The sequence below is a fragment of the Parasteatoda tepidariorum genome, chromosome 10 (assembly GCF_982258835.1).
Source record: "Parasteatoda tepidariorum strain Cologne lab strain chromosome 10, Ptep-v5.0, whole genome shotgun sequence".
NCBI lineage: Eukaryota > Metazoa > Arthropoda > Arachnida > Araneae > Theridiidae > Parasteatoda > Parasteatoda tepidariorum.
In genome coordinates, this window is record NC_141764.1 from 93,164,374 (window position 1) to 93,183,899 (window position 19,526).

A 19,526-nucleotide genomic window follows, 5' to 3' on the forward strand; every position below is an offset into this window, starting at 1 on the left:
ATGACAGGCCGACGTTGTGTGTGTTCGAGACGGAGCAGCGTGAGGAGGTGCACAATGTCACTGTCCCAAGTAGTAAGTCAACTGTTCAATATGAACCATCTACCGAAGTAGGCGTGTTCAAATCTAAATGGACGCTTCTCTCAAGGTAGGCGTGGTCAGATCAGGTCCGGGTCACCAATGTGGGGAGTACAACATTGACAATCTCAACCTTCATCCATGAAAAGGTACCGCAACATAGAATCGTGTTAATATGTTTTTTTAATAGTGAATTGGAATTTAATATTTGCAGTGGTAGCAACGCTACAGTTAACCTCATAATGCCAAACTCGCAATTTTTTAATATTATTTTGTATAGTAATATTAGATGTCTTAAAATAAAATTATAAAAATATTAGTGAGTTTGTAAATAACTAATTAATTAAAAGTAAACAAACTTATTTCTTTTTGGACTTGATTTGCGGACTTCAAATCACTTGTTATATTGCATGCTCCCTTTGAAAAAAAAAGAATTCTTAAAAAATAATTTAAGTCATGTTAATGTAGAACAGACTTATTTATAAATCCCTTTTGGACCATTCTAATACTGATGGGATAATGAAAAGTAAATAAAATCTGTTATGTTTTTTTAGCTTGAACAAAGAGACACAAGCTAATTTTGCCCACATGTTTATGATTAATTTAAATTTATTTTTCACGAACAAAAATTTTTAAACAATAATATAATAAGTTTTATAAACAATAAATAATTCGAATGCAATAATACTGGAATTTAAGGATAAAAATTATTATTCCTTGTCTAAACTAGATTTTAAGGTTTTAAAATACGACCTGGATTGCATGTAAGGAACAAGTCTGGAAATTCAACAGGCACCAGGTTTCGTCCCAGATTCTTAATTAACCATATATATATATATATATATATATATATATATATATATATATATATATATATATATATATATATATATATATATATATATATATATATATATATATATATATATATATATATATATATATATATATATATATATATATATATATATATATATATATATATTGATATGATAATTAAAATCCTGGGCTCAACAAAGTTTGAAATTTTATTTAGTGATTTGAGCTTGGTTTTGGGGGTCCATATTATATTAAATAATAATTTGTAATAAGTTTTTAAAGAAATTTGCTTTGTCAGATTATGATGTTCAGTTTCATCTCACATGCTGTCCCACACTCATTTTTTTTTATTTATGACTTTTTTATATAAACCTTTATTCTTGACATCTTCTAAGATAAAAAAAAATAATTGCGAGATTTTAATCTCAAATCTCATGTCAATAATTTCTTTCGGTGAAAAAGAGTTCAACGCCTTAGGGTTATCACTCAATTATACCCTTCCTTTTTATCATTAAAAAAATTCGAAAATCCCCTTAGATGCTTACGTAATAGTTATACAACCCCTTTCATCAACACGATGCTATTTCCAAAAAGTAAAACAATGGCATTTGGTGAGAATGAAAAGTTTTATGATAAATAAGAATGGAAAATATTAAAAAGAGGTAAAAAGTTCCAAAACATCATTCCTTTACTCAAAGAAGCGTTAAAAGTGTTCTATTACACTTTCTTTATTGCTAAGTTACGGTTCATGTACCGCAGAAAGGTATAATACGGAACACCAAACTCAGGGTTCAGAGAATCGGATCCAGAAAGTGGTATGTCCGTGCATCCGCACTTCAATCACCTTTTCAATATCTTAAACAGAATAAATAAAAAAACGAGATCATCGGAGTTTACATTCGATTCTGTGAGTCAGTTCATCTTTGTACTTTTCTGCCTCGTTAGGCTTAAGAAGACATAGCAGCAGTTTCTTTTGATGAAAACTCATCAACATTAAAAATCGGGAAGAGAGAAAAATGTGTCAAATTTGATTAGCGTTCGGATTTGAAGAGCGTGAAAAATTAAGTATGGCTATAACAACTGGAGCAGATCTCATGTGCTGTTAGGAATTATCGGTAACGTGTTCTTTTAAGTTCAATTGGTTGTTTACGTCCAACAGAAAATGTTATCAAGTTGAAAATCATTAGAAATGAAACAAACAAATCTGGATGTTTTTTGAATGTTGAGATAATAGTTGAAGAACAGAAAGTAGATATGTTGCGCCAAACGTAAACGACATTACGAACTGTGTACTGTAAAAATTCAGGATCAAATTACGGTGAAAAGTACGGGGACTCAAGGTGCCTGTTTGTTTTACCGTAAAATCCATTTTTACCGGAACATTTTACTGAACAAAAATCTGACATACAGTGGTTTTTACAGTAATAATTACTGTGAAATCATTGAATTAAACTAATTAAATAAATATTATTGTAAAAATTACGGTATATCAGATTTTTGTTCAGTAAAATGTTCCGCTAAAAATGGATTTTACGGTAAAACAAACAGGCACCTTGAGTTCCCGTACTTTTCATCGTAATCTGATACCGTATAATTTGATACCGTATAATTTATATCGTAATTTTTACAGTAATAATTACCGTGAAATCATTGAATTAAACTAATTAAATAAATATTATTGTAAAAATTACGGTCAAAATAGATTTTTCGGTAACAGGATTTCACGGATGATGCACCTAAAGTGCTGGTATTTCATATCGTAATTTGATCCAGAATTTTTTACAATGTGTTTTGAGATGGCAAATTAATCGGTTCGTAATTTAGCATTCTTTTAAATGTTAGGTTTACATTGACGATAACAGATATATTTAGGATCAAAAATTTATTTTCTGCTTTTATTTGAAGTCCGGGTCTAAGGATAATTTACAATGTGAGTTAAGATGGCAGATTAGTGCTACAAATGAAATCTTAAGGGAATAAAAACGAAAAAAAGGAAAGATCACACCTATCAGTCGTTGGTTACCCTGGGTCGTTGGACTTGTGCTTAGATAAATATGGCAATCCCTATCACAAAGAAACAATATATTGTTCTGGAACGTCAAGAACAGAACGTTCTGTATAGTTCTGGAACAGAAATTTAACTTAAAGTCATGTTTTAACAAAAACTAAAGCATAAATATTATTTCTGCGCAGGAATTGGTAAAAAAAAATTTGATATTTAAAGTATGTTTTACTTGTTCACTAACAATAAAGACGCTCGTAAACAACTAAGAAACGAATGGTTGGGTATTGCTTATTTTTACTGATATAGCATCGGAATGTATGATGTTAGACACTAAATTGCCTTTGTCGCAAACATTCACTTTAGAATTGAAAAAAAAAATAGATAACAGAATTGCAATAAAAAAATTCTTATATTAGTATAGCAAATACACAAGAGTACAAATCCAATGGCCAAGATAGCCTGGTGGGAAGGGCGTTGGGCCCATGTCCAAGAAAGAGGTCGTGAGTATGATCCCCCTGCAGTAACTGATGATTTGTGCACGTTAAATCTATCTGGACGCAAAGTCCTCCAATATAGTCCCATAACAAATCAATACCTCTGGAGGTGCTGAATTGGAAATCGATCATTCTCTTCTTCAGATCAAAATTATGATCTGTAGATGAATGGATGTACAAATGGGTCCACCCTGTAAAGCGGGCTATGATTGAAGAAGTATTCTTGGCCATAGATGGCGCCACTGGAAACAAGAAGCGCACCTTCTGCCCCTAATTCGCTTGGTTTAATCAAGCAAGCTTGTCAGCTAATTGACAAGTTTCATTAGAAACAACAGCAACAACGTATCCATATCTTGATTATTTTTTTATCAATGATAAAACAATTTATCTGTTCAATTTATATTATAATAAAGCCTTTTTCAGACGACGCTTTGCCAAGACGAAAACTATTGAGCTTTTTTAAAATATCATTAATTTATTTTGCTTTACTTATTTAATTGTAAAAGTTTGTTTTGTTAATTTATCTGCATATGTTTGTTTGAATAATTTACTGTAACGTATGCATTTAAAAAATCATCGTAAAGATGAGCCACGTTTTTTTTTCTTCAAAAGGTTACATTTTTACATCACACGGATTGTTTTAATATTGTTTCCAAATCGGTACGAGAATTTCCACTGGAAAAAAACAAAATTGTACCAAAGTATATAATTGCCGACAATGGCAATTGAAGCGTATTCGTCTCTAAGCAATTTAGAAATGTAGTTTATCAGTACACGAGTAAAATAAGTTTTTTTTTATTTAATCTCAAATAATTTTCTAATTTGATATTTCTTCTGGTTCTTATGAAATGTTTAAAATTGAAAAATTACAAAACGATAAGTTTTCAGTAAGAGTTGATTTTGATAATTTTCTAATATATTTCACTATATTTCTTATAATTATACGAAATGCATTTAAAAAAAAGTCTTCACTGGACATGAATGATTGAATATTGTTAGCTAATCAACAATTATTAACAATTGTTTAAAAAAATGAAAGTTTGATCACGCTTTCAGCCGCACGTGCTAAGTACTCATTACGAGTGAGTTCATTATCATTGTGTAATAACTTCTTTCTGTTGTTAACATTTTTTTTCTCACACCATTAATTTCTACAATATTATTAGTTTAAAACAATATTTAATTTTTATGATGTTTAACTTACAAGTTAGTTGTGAAATTCTATATTTTTAGGCGGGCAAAACCACGGAACTACTTCCTTGTTGATTTCAAATTGCTCCACAATTTTACTCATTTTGAATGCATACTGGATAAGTATGTGTTTTAGTATGGTACGTGCCGGCTCATATACTTTTTAAAATGATATTTAAAACATATGTTACATTGTAAAATATTCCAGATCAAATCACGTTAAAAATCACCAGCACTCAGGTTGCTGGTATTTTTTACCTCAAAATCCATTTTTGCCGGAACATGTTATGAAACAAAAGCTTTATATATCGTAATTTTAAAAGGTAATAATTACAGCAAAATCACTGAATCACTCTTATTAAATAAGTATTACTATAAAAATTACGGTATAATATTTTACGATAAAAATGGATTTTACGGATAATGCATCCAAAGTGCCGATATATTACACCGGAAATTGATCCGGAATTTTTGCAGTGTCTATCGTATGAAACCTTTGAATTATAAACATTTTACTTGATTTATATACATTATGATTTGATTAACATACGTACATCTAATGTTATTTATGAAATAACATTTTTGAGACAAATAATTCACATAATTTACTTACATACTCAATTATAAACCTAAGTTCTCAAAGACCCTATAGTTTTAAACTCTTTATTGTCGCATAAATTCGTAAAATTTGTAAAAACGAAACAAAAAGATAAGAAAATGAAAAAAAGCATAGCAACAAAGTAGGTGAAAATGGAAGTAGTTAATCAAGGAAATAATAAGAATAAGTTGAATCAATGTGCATAATAACAGGAAATAATAACAATAAGTTGAATAAATTTTTTCAGCACTATATATACATTAGCGTTACATAGAATAAAGATGATAGCGTATAATTAAGTTTTAAATTTTTGAATGTTAAAAGCATAGGAAAGTTTGAAAGAAATAAAATTAAACGATATTTAAAGATAACAATGAAAAATGTTTTTATTTTCTTAAAAAAACTAATACATATTTAACTAATTCATGAGCTGACGCTTTTCTTCTTTTGTTAAGATCAAAACAAATAAAAAAAAATTGAGTTTCGTATATTAAAAAATAATAATAATTTTCTCAACGGAATTTAATCAGAAAAAAAAAGAAAAAAAGAATGAAAGCGTTTAACCTCACTAAAATTTTAACTTTCATTTTCACCTCGACTTTTCATCAAAGCTCTTTCTTTAACAAAAAACTCGTTTTACCCTTAGGTATTAAACAGGAAAAAATCAATCAACGACCAACATACACCAAAGGGGATTCGAGTAATTAAATAAGAAAATAAATGTAAAAAATAATAAAATAAACCACACAAATTCTTAAGTTCAAAGAAGACTTCCGATGGAACTTGTCGCAACCTAACTAAAAAAAGAAAATGGCGGAAAAAAAAGAACACAAAAGATTTCGCAAACGATATTCATTTGGTCAGTTAAATAAAAGAGGCCGTCGAGTCCCTTTTTCCTGTCCTTTTCTGGTCACAGTCTTGCTAACCCAATTGGTGTACGGCGTCCTTGTTTTTAATTTATTTATTTTTTATTCAATACCTCCTGACCGACAGATAGATAAACAGTAGGGAGAAAGTTAATTTGAAAAATGATTGCCCTTGCTCTATGAATAAGAAGTGATTTTTTTCAGATATTTAAATGCGTAGTACTTAAATAATTGAATGCATTTACTTGCATATTGGTAATTCGGCGAGTGACTTTGAACAGATCATTCATTAAAATTTTATTGTTTTATTTTATTTGGAGACTTTATTAGCTTATTTATTTTCCGACTTAATTTTTTTTACATGTTTCATCGTAATGTTATGAGCAGTATGCCCATTAGATTTTTTTTTTTTCAGTTTGATTCTTTTATAATTCAAGATGGTAACAGGAACAGCTGTTTTTTTTTTATTTACCGACTTAGGTGAATAATAGTTTCTTTCTCTATTGCATGATTTCAAACCATAGTGAAAACATGCGCTGACGTGCATTTTAATACTTGAAATGTATTTTAATACATTAAAATAAAATAAAATGTTTGTCAATGCTTTCATAATTTTTTTTTTTTTAAAAATTCACAAGAGAAATAAATAATGACGGTGCCATTAAAACAAAAACAATATTTCCTCTCCCCTTATTTTTTTAGATATTTCTTTTTTTCAAGTAAAGGTGTCCCGTAATAATCATTCTAAATATATATTGTTTTGAATCTTAGTCAAAAAGTTTTGTTTGAATCTAGAGAAAAAAAGAATGCACATTAGAGTTCACTTCTAACGTATCACTACTGGAAAAGACAAACTTAAAACACCGAAAGTTGTTAAAACAACTAAACAATTTTTTTTTTAATCCAGCAATTTTCCGGATAAAACAGAGAGAAGTTGATTGAGGAGTAATCGAAATATTTTAAAGTTTCACCTAGTGATAAAGCCAATTTGATAGTTTTAGTTACGTCGCCTTTAAAAGTGATTCGCTGAATTTCGTGTCGAGCAGTGGTGGCTCAGGGAATAGAGCGCTCATCGTCCGTCCAATGAGGTGAACCGGGTTCAAGTCCCAGCTGTGGTTGGTCGATGCGAATTCTGCATCCGTCTCGCACTGACCACAGTGCTGACGTAAATTATCCTCAGTGGTAGACGGATCATCGGTTAGAGTCCTCTTGCCATCAGGATAACCATGGGAGGTTTTTGTGGTTTTCCTCTCCATGTAACACAAATGCAGGCTAGTTCGATCAAAAAGTCCTGCACGAGGGCAAATTTCCTCCTATAGTTGATTAAGAAGTTCCCTTGTCTTCTAGAGAGGGCTCAAAATAACAAGGTTATGGAGTTGAACATTGGTAGTAATAAACCCAAAATTGGGTCGGCTGTTCAACGACGGTTATAAAATTTCGATATCGTTTTTATTTATTTCTTGCTTAAATATTCATTTTAAATTCCTAATGTGTATAGTTTTTTTATTTTAACTTCGCCAAGGATTCTAAAAAACTTATATCTAGGGCAGTGACCAAAAGGAACAACATGTACATTGATGTGGCTTAATCAAAAAGTATAAATATTAGATTGTCAATGTGCATGCGATGGAAATGATCCGTGCAAACGATTTGATGCGCGGTTTTTATTCTTTTTTTGTTTTTTTTCTTCCAAAATAGACTTATAATTTATTCAATTTTAGTAAAAATGTTTTTTAACTGATTGCATAATATTTTGCCAAATATTAGTAATAGCTTCATACGTGACGCTAGGAAATTTCATTACAAAAAGTTTTTTTGGGGGGGAGAAGGCACTACGAAAAACATTCTACTGTTTATTTCTGTAGATTATATTAACTTCATCCTACGATTACGACATGGAATTACGTCTGATGATGTTTAAGATAAATAAATAAAGAGAAAGAGAGATCGTGAGAGAACTACCCTGAACCACGAATAATTTTTGAGTTAATGATCGGATTTTCACATACAAAAACTGCCGTACTGTATGGTAGTGACATTTCTGGCAAAAAAAAGTCATAATTCTACTTAATAAAACTATTTGGTATGCTATGTGGTATTTAAAGCATTTATTTGGTAATTTTTCCGCTCACGTGGTTCGTGTTCGATGCACTGGAAATTTTGATTTTCATAATTATAGTTCTCATTAACACACATGTGGCAAAAAATACAAAACTGAAAAGTAAAATGCTATGCTCATTTTTATGCTATGCTCATTTTTGCGCTATGATCTCTATGCTAAAGTATCATGATAAAATTTTCAGATTTTATGCAATATTATAAAACAATATTTTACTGTTAATTTTACCAAAACTTCTATCAAATTTTTTGTAAATTTTTTCACTTCCGTAAACATTACCGAGTTTTTTGGCGTTTCAATAAAGCCAGAAACACGGTAAATTTTACCGTGTTTCGAACCATACCTTTTCCTCAATGCGCATTTTTTAATAAACAGCCCCTACTTAAAAAGGCTTACTTAGAACAGTGTTTCCCAAACTTATGAGTCTTGTGTACCCTTTCAAAATTTTTCGTAAAACTGTGTACCACTAATAAAAAATGAATGTGGTTTTTACTCTAAAAAAATGCACAAAAGCTAAAAATCACAACTGGCTGTTGACACCACTAATTATTAACTGTTAACTGCAAAAAATAGTCAATAGAAAAATACGTAGTAATCGTAAATTTTCATGGCTAGCTTTGTTTTTTTTTTTAAATTTTTTTTTTAAATTTTCGTTTTTTGCAAGATATTTTGCATAATAACGCGTACCCAGGCTAAACTGTTCCCGTACCCCTGGGGGTACGCGTGCCACACTTTGGGAAACACTGACCTAGAATATGGGAGTTAATTCAGGCACATATTTTAAATTATTGTATTTAGTTACAGATACTTTCTCTGCAAAAATTTACTTCCCTCTTCACCTCTAAAAGGAGGAGGTATGTTTATGTAATATTGTGAATTTGTAACTGAAATTTAATAATTGTAAATTTGTAATTTTTGACTGCAGTTAGCCACTGGAATTTGAGTACGAAAGTACGTCATTCTAAATAACAATGACCAGTCTATTCTACGCATTTTTAAATGAATCGATTTTTTAATTTTGAAGCTAGTAACTAACATTATTATAACCTATGTCTTAAAATCCTACATCTTATCACACGAAAGAATGCCGTTTAAACACTATAAGTGACAAAAAAAGATGAGTGAAAAACAATCGTTACATTTACAAATGATAGCTATAATAAAAAGCATTCTATTTGTTGTTAGTAAATGTAATGAAAATATTTATAAGGTTAAAATTAGTTATTTAGAAAGCATTTTATCGGAATTATTTGACTTTAATTTAGCAGATAATGGTAGCTATAATAAAAAGCATTCTATTTGTTGTTAGTAAATATAACGGAAACATTTATAACGCTAAAATTAGTTATTTAGAAAGCATATTATCGGAATTATTTGACTTTAATTTAATGGATAATGATAGCTATAATAAAAAGCATTCTATTTACTGCAAGTAAATATAACGAAAAAATTTATAACGTTAAAATTAGTTATTTAGAAAGCATATTATCGGAATTATTTGACTTTAATTTAATGGATAATGATAGATATAATAAAAAGCATTCTATTTGCTGCTAGTAAATATAACGAAAACATTTATAACGTTAAAATTAGTTATTTAGAAAGCATTTTATCGGAATTATTTGACTTTGATTTAATAGATAATGATAGCTATGATAAAAAGCAATCTATTTGTAGTTATTAAATATGACGAAAACATTTATAATGTTAAAATTAGTCATTTAGAAATCATTTTATAGGAATTATTTGACTTTAAATTAATGGAATTTTTTTTTTATTTCAATAAAAAGTTAAAATGCATTTATTAAATTATTATTTGTTTTACGAAACGCAAGAAAGTATTTCAATGGCATCTGCAAATTCCATCGTGCGGTAGTCGAAGTTCGTTTGGGTGGCCGGAACAGAGAAAAATATTAGTTTCTCAGTGACCTTTGACACACACATTCAACAACCTGTTCAGTACCTTTCAGTTTTAATCGACCTTGAGGAAGACCACGATTAAATAAACCATAGATCAAGTCAAGAATGAACAAGCCTTTTCGGAATTCTTCAAAAATGAGTAACTTCTTTAAATCCATTTTATTTCTTTGTTACAAATTTATTTCCATAGAAATTTTAAATTAGGAAGAAAATGTTGGACTTTTAGAGGATAATTTTTTTTTAATTGAAGAATTCGCAATGATATTGAAAGAATAAATGTGCTTTGTGGATTTCTCAATCATGAGTCATTTTTATTGACCAATTTCATTTCATTGTATAAATTTATTTCATTGAATTAGGAAGAAAAATTTGAAATTTTTGAAGGATTTCTTTTTACTTTAAATAAATGGGATCATTCTGATCATTCGATATCATTATTAAATTTTTAAAAAAACTATTGAATTTGAAAAATAATTTGTAGTTTTGAATGATTTTTTTTTTTTAATTTAGAAGGATTTGCAAGGAGTTTGGAAGAATAAGCAAGCCTTCTTGTATTCGATAGAAATTCGGAACTTTTATAAATCCTTTCACTTCTTAGCAAGAAATTAATTTCCATGTCACCATTGAATTAGGATTAAAAAGATCAAATTTGGGATTTCTTTTCTTCTTTTTAGTGATTTGGAAGAATGAAGGAATTTGATATTGTTATTGAATTCCCAATGGATTTAGAAAAAATAATTTGCGATTTATGTGAATTTTTTAATAGGGGAATTTCTTCAATAACACTCACAATTAATTTGGAATATTTACTTTAAATTGAAAAGGATACATTTATATTAAAAAGTATACAAAAAGGCAAAAAATAAGGTTTAAATAAGGCCAATTAAATTTAACGATTATGTAAGGTCAAATCATCGATCAAGTCAACTATGAGCGAATTTTTTGGGATTCATCAAAAATGAAAAACATTCATAAATTCATTTGTTTTCATTGTAATAAATTTATTCCCATAACAACATGGAATCGAAACAAAAATTTGGAGTTTCGGAAGGTTTTGTTTTTGATTAGTATCGAGGATGAATTTGGAAATTTACTTCTAATTCACGATAAATGACAAACCGTAGATCACGTTAAGAATGATCGATACTTTTAGGATTTTTCAAAAATGAGTATAGCTTTTATAAATCCATTGCATTTTATATGTAATAAATTTATTTCGATGTTATTGATGACTTTAAAAGAAAAATTTGGAATTTCAAAAACATTTTATTTAGCAACAAAAATTCGTTCAATTCATTATCATTCAGTTCACAATGTATTTGGAACAATAGAGTAGAATTTTGTGAGAAATATTTATTTTTTTTGAAAAATTAACAACTAATTTGGAAATTTAAGTTCAGTTTTATTTTTATTTTGGAAGAATAGTTTTTATTTCAACAAAAAAAAATCTATTTAATTTTTTTAGTATTTTCATTTCAATGTTATAATTGAGTTCACAATTATATTAAAACTTAATTTACAATGATGTGAAACAAGTATGAAAGTATTTTATTTGAGGTATTTTCTAAGTGAAGAAGACATTTCAGAAGACTGAAGTTTCTATCTAGCATTTTTGATTAGAATCAGTAGTAATATTTGATTACAGGTAAAAAAGAAGGAATTTCAGAATAACGGAAAACATTTATTTCAGTTTAAAATAAAATCTAAAATAAATTAGTTACTATTTTTAATTAAGAGTTTCAATAAGTTTCTTTTTAAATATGTGCCATGGATAGATATATAATAGATTTTCGATTAATTTCTGACTTCATGAACTATAAAAAAAGAGAATTTTAAAATTCGGTATTGATAAATAAATTGTTTAAGTGAACTATAATAAAAGACCAACAATTTTTAAAGTACAACAATTGTGAAATGAGAAAACAGAGAATCGTATGTTTTCCATCTCATTTTCCATTTTTTCGCACTGTTTTAGATAACTTTCTCTATCAGCTGAAGTTAACATACTTTAACTTTCTGTATTAACTTCTTTGTAACTAAAATAAGTCCACTACGATCTCTTGTAGAAACTATTTCTTAATCTAAAATCGGCAAAAGTTCTATTATTTCTAATTATCGCAGATATCCTCTTTTTTCTCCATCTTTTATGTGAGTGATCAATTTAAACTCTGACAAATGTTTTTTGCATGTTGGCAGGACATGCAGTAGGCTCGATGTCTTCACAAAAAACACGGAGCGTATTATAGCACTAATATTATTAAGACACTACAAAAAAAAAAAAAAAAAAAAAAAAAAAAAACGATTGTGGTAGATATGAGCACTTACAAAATATGCCTGTATGATTGCGCATAGGAATTTAAAAAAAAAATAAATAAATAACTTTTATTTCCAATGAGCTGCACAATCGGTCATGCGGATGAGCAGACCTAGTGCGTTCTCCAGAGGTGGTATCCACTCTTTCAGGACCACCACAATGGGTGAGCTACCGTTGGTCGTGTTAATTTGGACGTCTAGTTTCTGCCACACTAGATGGCAGCACCGAGATTCTATTTGGATGCTAAAGTGCACTAGGAATTTAATTTTGCCGGAAATGCCAAGAGCCAATAAGGCACTCCAGGGATCTTTTACATGCCGCATAATCATACTACATGGCCGCTGAGGATTTTCTGCAATCCGAAAATCCAGTGTCTGGGCCGGGGATCGAACCCTCAGACTTGGACTCAGAAGGCCGACTAAAACCCAACTACGCTACCCAGCCACAATAAATAAATTTATAGGCACAAAATTAGTTTTTGTACCTTAAGAAAAAAATTTATTAGTAGGTGTCTCCACAATATTAGCTGGATCATCATCAGCATTTTTAAATTTCTGAACAGGTGCTGATTGCTTTATTTCATTGTTAACGCTTTTTAATTATTGATTGGTATTGGCATGGAAGTGGTGATCCCAAATTTTTTCCATCATTCAGCAGAGCAGACGTAGAGCGAAATCATCCACAAATTTATCAGTAAGTATCTCCACAATATTAGCTAGATCATCAGCCACATTTTTAAATTTCTGAATTGGTGTTTATTACTTCATTTTATCTTTACTCAACAAGTGCTTTTGCTAAAAACAATTTTAACATTTATTCATTTAAATGATTCTTCATCGATTTCAAAAGGTTTGAGTAAAAACTTAAGAGAGAAAATATTATAATCAACCTAAGATTTAAAAATGACGTATGTCTGTCGTATGATCGTATGTCTGTCTTAAAATTATTATATATAAGCTTTTATGTTCAAAAATGCTCTTGTTTAGAAAGTTTTGTAAATGAAAATTGCTGACATTTTAGTAGCTATAAATCATTTTTATCACCTACAGAGTGAGATATAATTTGCTTGAAAATTGAGGGCGATTCCTTCTATAAATAAACAAACTTTTTTTTTAAAAGAAATATTAACTTAAACCATTTAGACTACAAACATGTGATTAGTTGTGGTTAATATACTTCTTTAAGTACCAAAGTTGTTCACAACTGAGACATTTTACTCATAAACATTGAAAAAATGAATGATGATATTTAATTTTGTTTAAAAAAGCATTGATTTGGTTCATATTAATTCATGCAATTTTATATTCGCGGATAAACGTTTTGAGCATTCTACTGCACTTTCCAATTCTTATTATATTACCAATACTACATGCCAACTTTCATAAATCAGTAACATGTAGTAGCTTACAAATACCAACACTTATTACACCCTTATATTTAACACTCATAACTACTTTATATTCAACACCTACACATAATAACTTACGGATATCAATTCTTAATTTTTTTAAAAAAAACCTTTCGTGAAAATAACTGCCATGATGCTTGAAATTAAATATCAGCAATTAGTTATAATGTGCATAAAATTAAAGAATATATACAATGACGAAAAATTAGAAAAGATGAAAAATTGTGATCGCAGTATTGCCATCATTGGTTACTTATTGGTCAAATGCATTTTTTTAGATACACTTTCATATAAGACAACAACATTTAAATATTCATTTATCATGGGTTGCAAAAACTGTATCAATTGATGTTTGTTCTCCTGCTCAATGAGTTAGATTAGTTTTCAATTCCAGCCGATATATATTTTTTTCTCAAAATGTCTCAAAATTCTTTTCTTTCTTTAGTATTCACATTTATATTAAAATCAACTCCCAGACACCATTTATAGGTTATTCATAAAAAGAACATACTTAAAAATTAATATTAGGTAAAAATATTATGAAATTACTCGCTGGTTGGTGAAAAAAAAAAGACTCAGCCTGGAACATAATCAACAACCAACTCAAAGAAGTTCCAAAATTATCGTCTGCTTTTTTTAAAAATTTGATCTTGCTGTGTTACTTTTTAATTAATGCTTATGTCAGCCTAATTTTTTATGACTCTTATAACTTTTTATTTGTGATTCTGGTGTTGAAGTTGATCTAGTCGAAAAGTGTGCGTTATGAAAAACCTAGAACAGCAACTATTTTTCGAATGGGAAAAAATATCAGTTTTCTTTAGTTGATGCAGATGAAGCTATTGTAAATAAATTAGTGTAAGTAAATTTATTTAGTATAATTCCTTCCAGCACGACAAAGTCGTAATAAGAAGCAATATTTCTTTTTAATTTCTTGGCGACGCATATCACGTATCCTCATTTCAAACCTTGCAATCGAAACATACACAATAATCGCCAACCACACGGCACTTAACCATAACGGCTGTTGTTTACACAGTATTATTACGACCTTGTTGAATATATAACCCACATTTTTACCTTCAAATACGACAGTTTCTCCTCAAAGAAAACTATCCCACGCCATGAGAAAAAAGCTTTGTAATACATTTGAGTAAATAAGGTGTTTAGCTTTTAAAACAAAAGTAATACAAGCACTTTAAAGTCATTCTCTATACATTCACTTACTAATTTTAACATTCTATATGCGTAATTCATGAATGTAAATAAAGTTCAAAGGATTCTACTTCGAACTCACCCTTAGTTTACGGACACCCAGATACGCTTCGTTGCGTTGCCTAGTTTGATTGGATCGAACACGTTTCTAAAATTCGATTGAAGTTTTTATTCTTTTCTACCATACCTTTTACGCATTCTGATCAGATTTAATCTTGAAAATCAGTGACATTTACGAAAGTGTTCTTCTGTTTTTGTTTGAAAATAAAAGCGACGATGCGATAAAAAGTTGGATAACTTAAGACGTAATGCAATTTTTTATGAGATTATGTATTCTATTTTTTTTTTTTATTGGATCTGAATGGAGTTGGATTTAGCAGAAATTGTTTTGATGTCGGAATTTATTTAGGTTTTCCTGGAATTTAGATTATTTTTTTTCTTCTCATTTTAAACAAAAACACGACTTAATCTAGTACCGTTTTGAAAAATCGCTAATTCATGACAAGGTCCGCCTTTGAAGATTAAGATTTTTAGAAAGACTTAGTTTCTTTAAATTAAATTATAAGCAACGATGCAGTTGAAAACGTTGAGTATTTTAAGATGTAATGTTGATAATTTTGAGATTACGTGTTCAATTTTTGATTCTTAAATACTGTAAGACTTACTTCAATTACAGAATTTATTTAAGTTTCGCAGGAATTACATTATTTTTCTAATTCGATCAAAACTCAATGCGTTTAGCAATTATTAAGGATGGTTGCAAATTCAATACAATGTCTTCCTTTTAAACTAACATTATTACAACAAATGTTAATACAACAAATATTAATACAATAAAGATAAAAATATTGATTTAAAAAGCACATCTTACAAGTCCTTAAAAATAATGCTAAAACAATGTCACTTTAACAAGCATACGATAATTTTGGTTCCGAAATGAAGCATTTTTTACCAGTTCGACAGCTTTTGCTTTAATCATATATAGCGTTAAGTTCACTCTCTTTTTTCTTTTTTTTTTCTTTTGGCTAAGCATTTAAATATAAAATTCAAAACTAATGGGGGTTTCCTGTTAAAGAGTTGTACTAAATTTTTCAAACACGAAGTTTTTTATTAAAATAAAAGCGACGAAGTTAGAAATCTTGACACGTAATGAGATTATGTACTCTATTTTTTTTCTATTATTTTGTCTATTAGAGATTTGAAAAAGGAAGTCATTTTTGCAATAATTACTTTAACGGTGGAATTTATTTAGGAATGATGGAATTCGTTGTTAATTTCCTAGAATACTGATTAAAAGAGCATACAAAAAGCTGAAATGATGTGAATGGGATAAGAATTATATAAACTAAACAGAAATAGGATAGTCTCGATACTGTGACAAAGCACTTTCCTTAGTTAATCTGTAAAAATATTCCTGACAAAATTACGGCTAAATATCCCGGCATTCCTTAGGGTTCCAGTACTTTTTACCATGAAATCGATTTTTACGGTAAAATTTTTATAACTTAGTTTTTAAAATAATGTTTATAGAGTTGAGTAATTTATAGCTTCAGCAAACATAGTTGAAAAAAAATATTTTATATAAGATTTTTTACATTAAAAATTTTACGGTTAAAAATATTGGCACTCTGCGGAGTGCCAGTACTTATTACCGTAATTTCTTAGGATATATTTTACAGTGTGGATTTTTCTTTATTCGTATACATCACAAAGTTCATCCTTTCTTTATATGGCTAAGTTCTTTCTCTGTTTGGCCTGTTTGAGAGTTATACTAAATTTTTTGAAATGCAATATTTTAAATAATATTTTTTTAGCTACACTGGCTTTTATAAGATTTTAACTGCTTTTATATTATATTAAAAAATAAATAACGTAAATTGAAATGGATTAGTCACGTTCTACGTAAACCTGAAAAATTTAAAGTAAAACAAGCTTTTGATTGGAACCCTCTGGGCAATAGAAAAAGAGGAAGACCTAAAAAGAATAGGCGCAGGACGATTGTATAAGGAATTGAAAACAATAGGTAAAAACATAGAGATAGGCAAAATATCTGGCCGCAAATAAGAGCGAGATTGAAAGCTGCGATAGAGTCCCTATGCTCCAATTCGGAGTGAAGAGGAATATGTATGTGTATGTATATTATATTAAGGTTATTGAAACTCTTACGACAATAACGTAGAATATCTCAAAAACGTTTATCTATTAACCATAGTAGAGTTATAATTAAACTGAAAAATCATTAATATGTTGGCATTATTTAACTTATTAATGACTGACAGCAAAAAGTGGTCTAAAATATAATTAAAGAAATGTATACGCGAAGAAAGTGGTAGTACAAATTAGATTATGTGAAGTAAATATCTATTTACGTTACCAACCACACTGTTCAAATTCCGGATCAAATTACAATTAAAAGTGCCGTCATCCATTTTTACTGTAAAATCCATTTTTACTGGAACATGTTACAGAACAAAAAATCTGATGTACCATAATTTTTACCATGTTGATTCAAGTAAAATCTCTGAATTCCTCTAATTAAAAAAATATTACTATAAAATTTATTGCACTTTATTTTACGGTAAAAATAGATTTTATAGACTATGCTTCCTAAGTACCGGTACTTTATAGGAGAGAGTGGGGTCAATTGTAACAGGGTACGATTGTAACAGAGCAAATATTTCGAGTGTCGGGTTCTAGATTTGGGTCCTAGGTGGCGAACAAGGTGTATTTAATAATCTACATGTACACCTCTGCTGGCAACCATTTTTTATGTACTTTTGAAAGAGTTAAATCACAAAAGATATTTTCACGCTACGTAAGTACTTTTTTGGTATTAGAACATTATATTGTAACAAAGTAATTTTGTTTAAAACAATAAAAATTATTAACCGAATATATAAGTGGACACCTTAATTAACATTTTGAAGAAAAAAAATATTAGTTTTGTTAACTAACTAGCATTGGTTTTAACAAATGAAGCTAAAATGGCGTCGTGGGGACAATTGTAACAATAAGTAAAGGGACGATTGTAACAGCTGAAAATAAATAATTTTATGTTTACAAACCATTACTTAACTCTTTAAGAACCACCAATAGTTTCCTATATCATTTATATTATGTTGCATGAGCATTATTTTATTTGTCACCTTTCACAGCATAAATTAAAATTTTTAACCCCTTAAAGTTTAACCCTTTAGGTCTCTGCTCATCATTATTTGACTCCTAAAATATCATTACTATTTTGATTAATAAAAAAATATATCACAACTATGATAATATGTATAATTAACTATGTTTTAGTTGAATTTATGAACTGTTACAATTGACCCCGTAAGTGGGGACAATTGTAACAAGTGCACGACTGTCAAAAATTGTTAATAACTGATATAATAACATTAAAATAAGGTATTTATTTTTTTTTCTAGTAGCGGATAGTCTACTTTACTCGTCTGTCAATCAATACTAATAATATATTGGAATTTTTGTCAGTTAAAAATAGTTAAGTAAAAAATGTTACAATTGACCCCACTCTCCCCTACCGTTATTTGATCCTGAAATTTTTTATTGTGAACTTTCAAAGTTTTTTGCAGTGCAAGAAGTTTATATTCATTTATCATTATCATATAATGGTAGACGGAAAATAACCTTGTTTCTGTCAAATTATTCTTAATAATGAAACACATGTCGTATTATTTTTTTACCTCTAAGAAGGACCTCTAACGACGTTATACACTCATGAATTTAAGTTTGTACGGAATATAAAACGTGTAAATCCTCCCTGAGATACGCACATCAAATTATAGTATAAAGTACTGGCAGTTTGGTTATATCATTCGTAAAAATCATTTTACCGTAAAATCTATTTTTTTTTGTAAAATATTATACCGTAATTTTTATAGTAATATTTATTTATGGTAATTATTGCTGAAATTGTTTGAAATATTTTTGGCTCCGTTACATGTTCCGGGAAAAATAGACTTAAACCCTAATTTTATCCGTAACTTTTTGTTGTGTAGGTATTTAATAAAATGACTAATGAAAAGATTACAAGTATCGTATGCAGTAACTTGGCATTGATACAATAATTCTTTTAATTTATACCTCGTTTAAAGAGATTTGTTAATCTTTCGAATTCTTAGGTATTCTATACAATTTTCGTCTAATTTTGCTTAACAATATACACATTAGTGTTTTATATAATAATATGTTTTTATAAAACTAATTAAAATGTGATTCGATTAGAAAATAGTCATTGACATAAATTAGAATTATTTTTTATTAAGTAAATAAAAAGTGCAATAAAATATAAATAATGCTCATGTTGAAAACTTTAAAATCATTATTGGACTAAAACATGACTATGAAATAGTTTTTGACAGACTATTTCAACTAATATTATGTAACCAAAAATTAATTATATATTTAAAAATTGACTTGACGAAACACTGAATTTCTGAAATTTGCTGAATCAAAACTTATGAAATTTATTACTATCAAAGAATAAA

General features: G+C 28.8%; 1 protein-coding gene across 2 annotated transcripts in view; it reads right to left on the reverse strand.

Moving 5' to 3' along the window:
* Positions 1-19,526, reverse strand: part of LOC107440570 (uncharacterized) — a 471,595-nt gene that overhangs the window by 360,130 nt on the left and 91,939 nt on the right. The gene's annotated exons all lie outside the window — the stretch shown is intronic.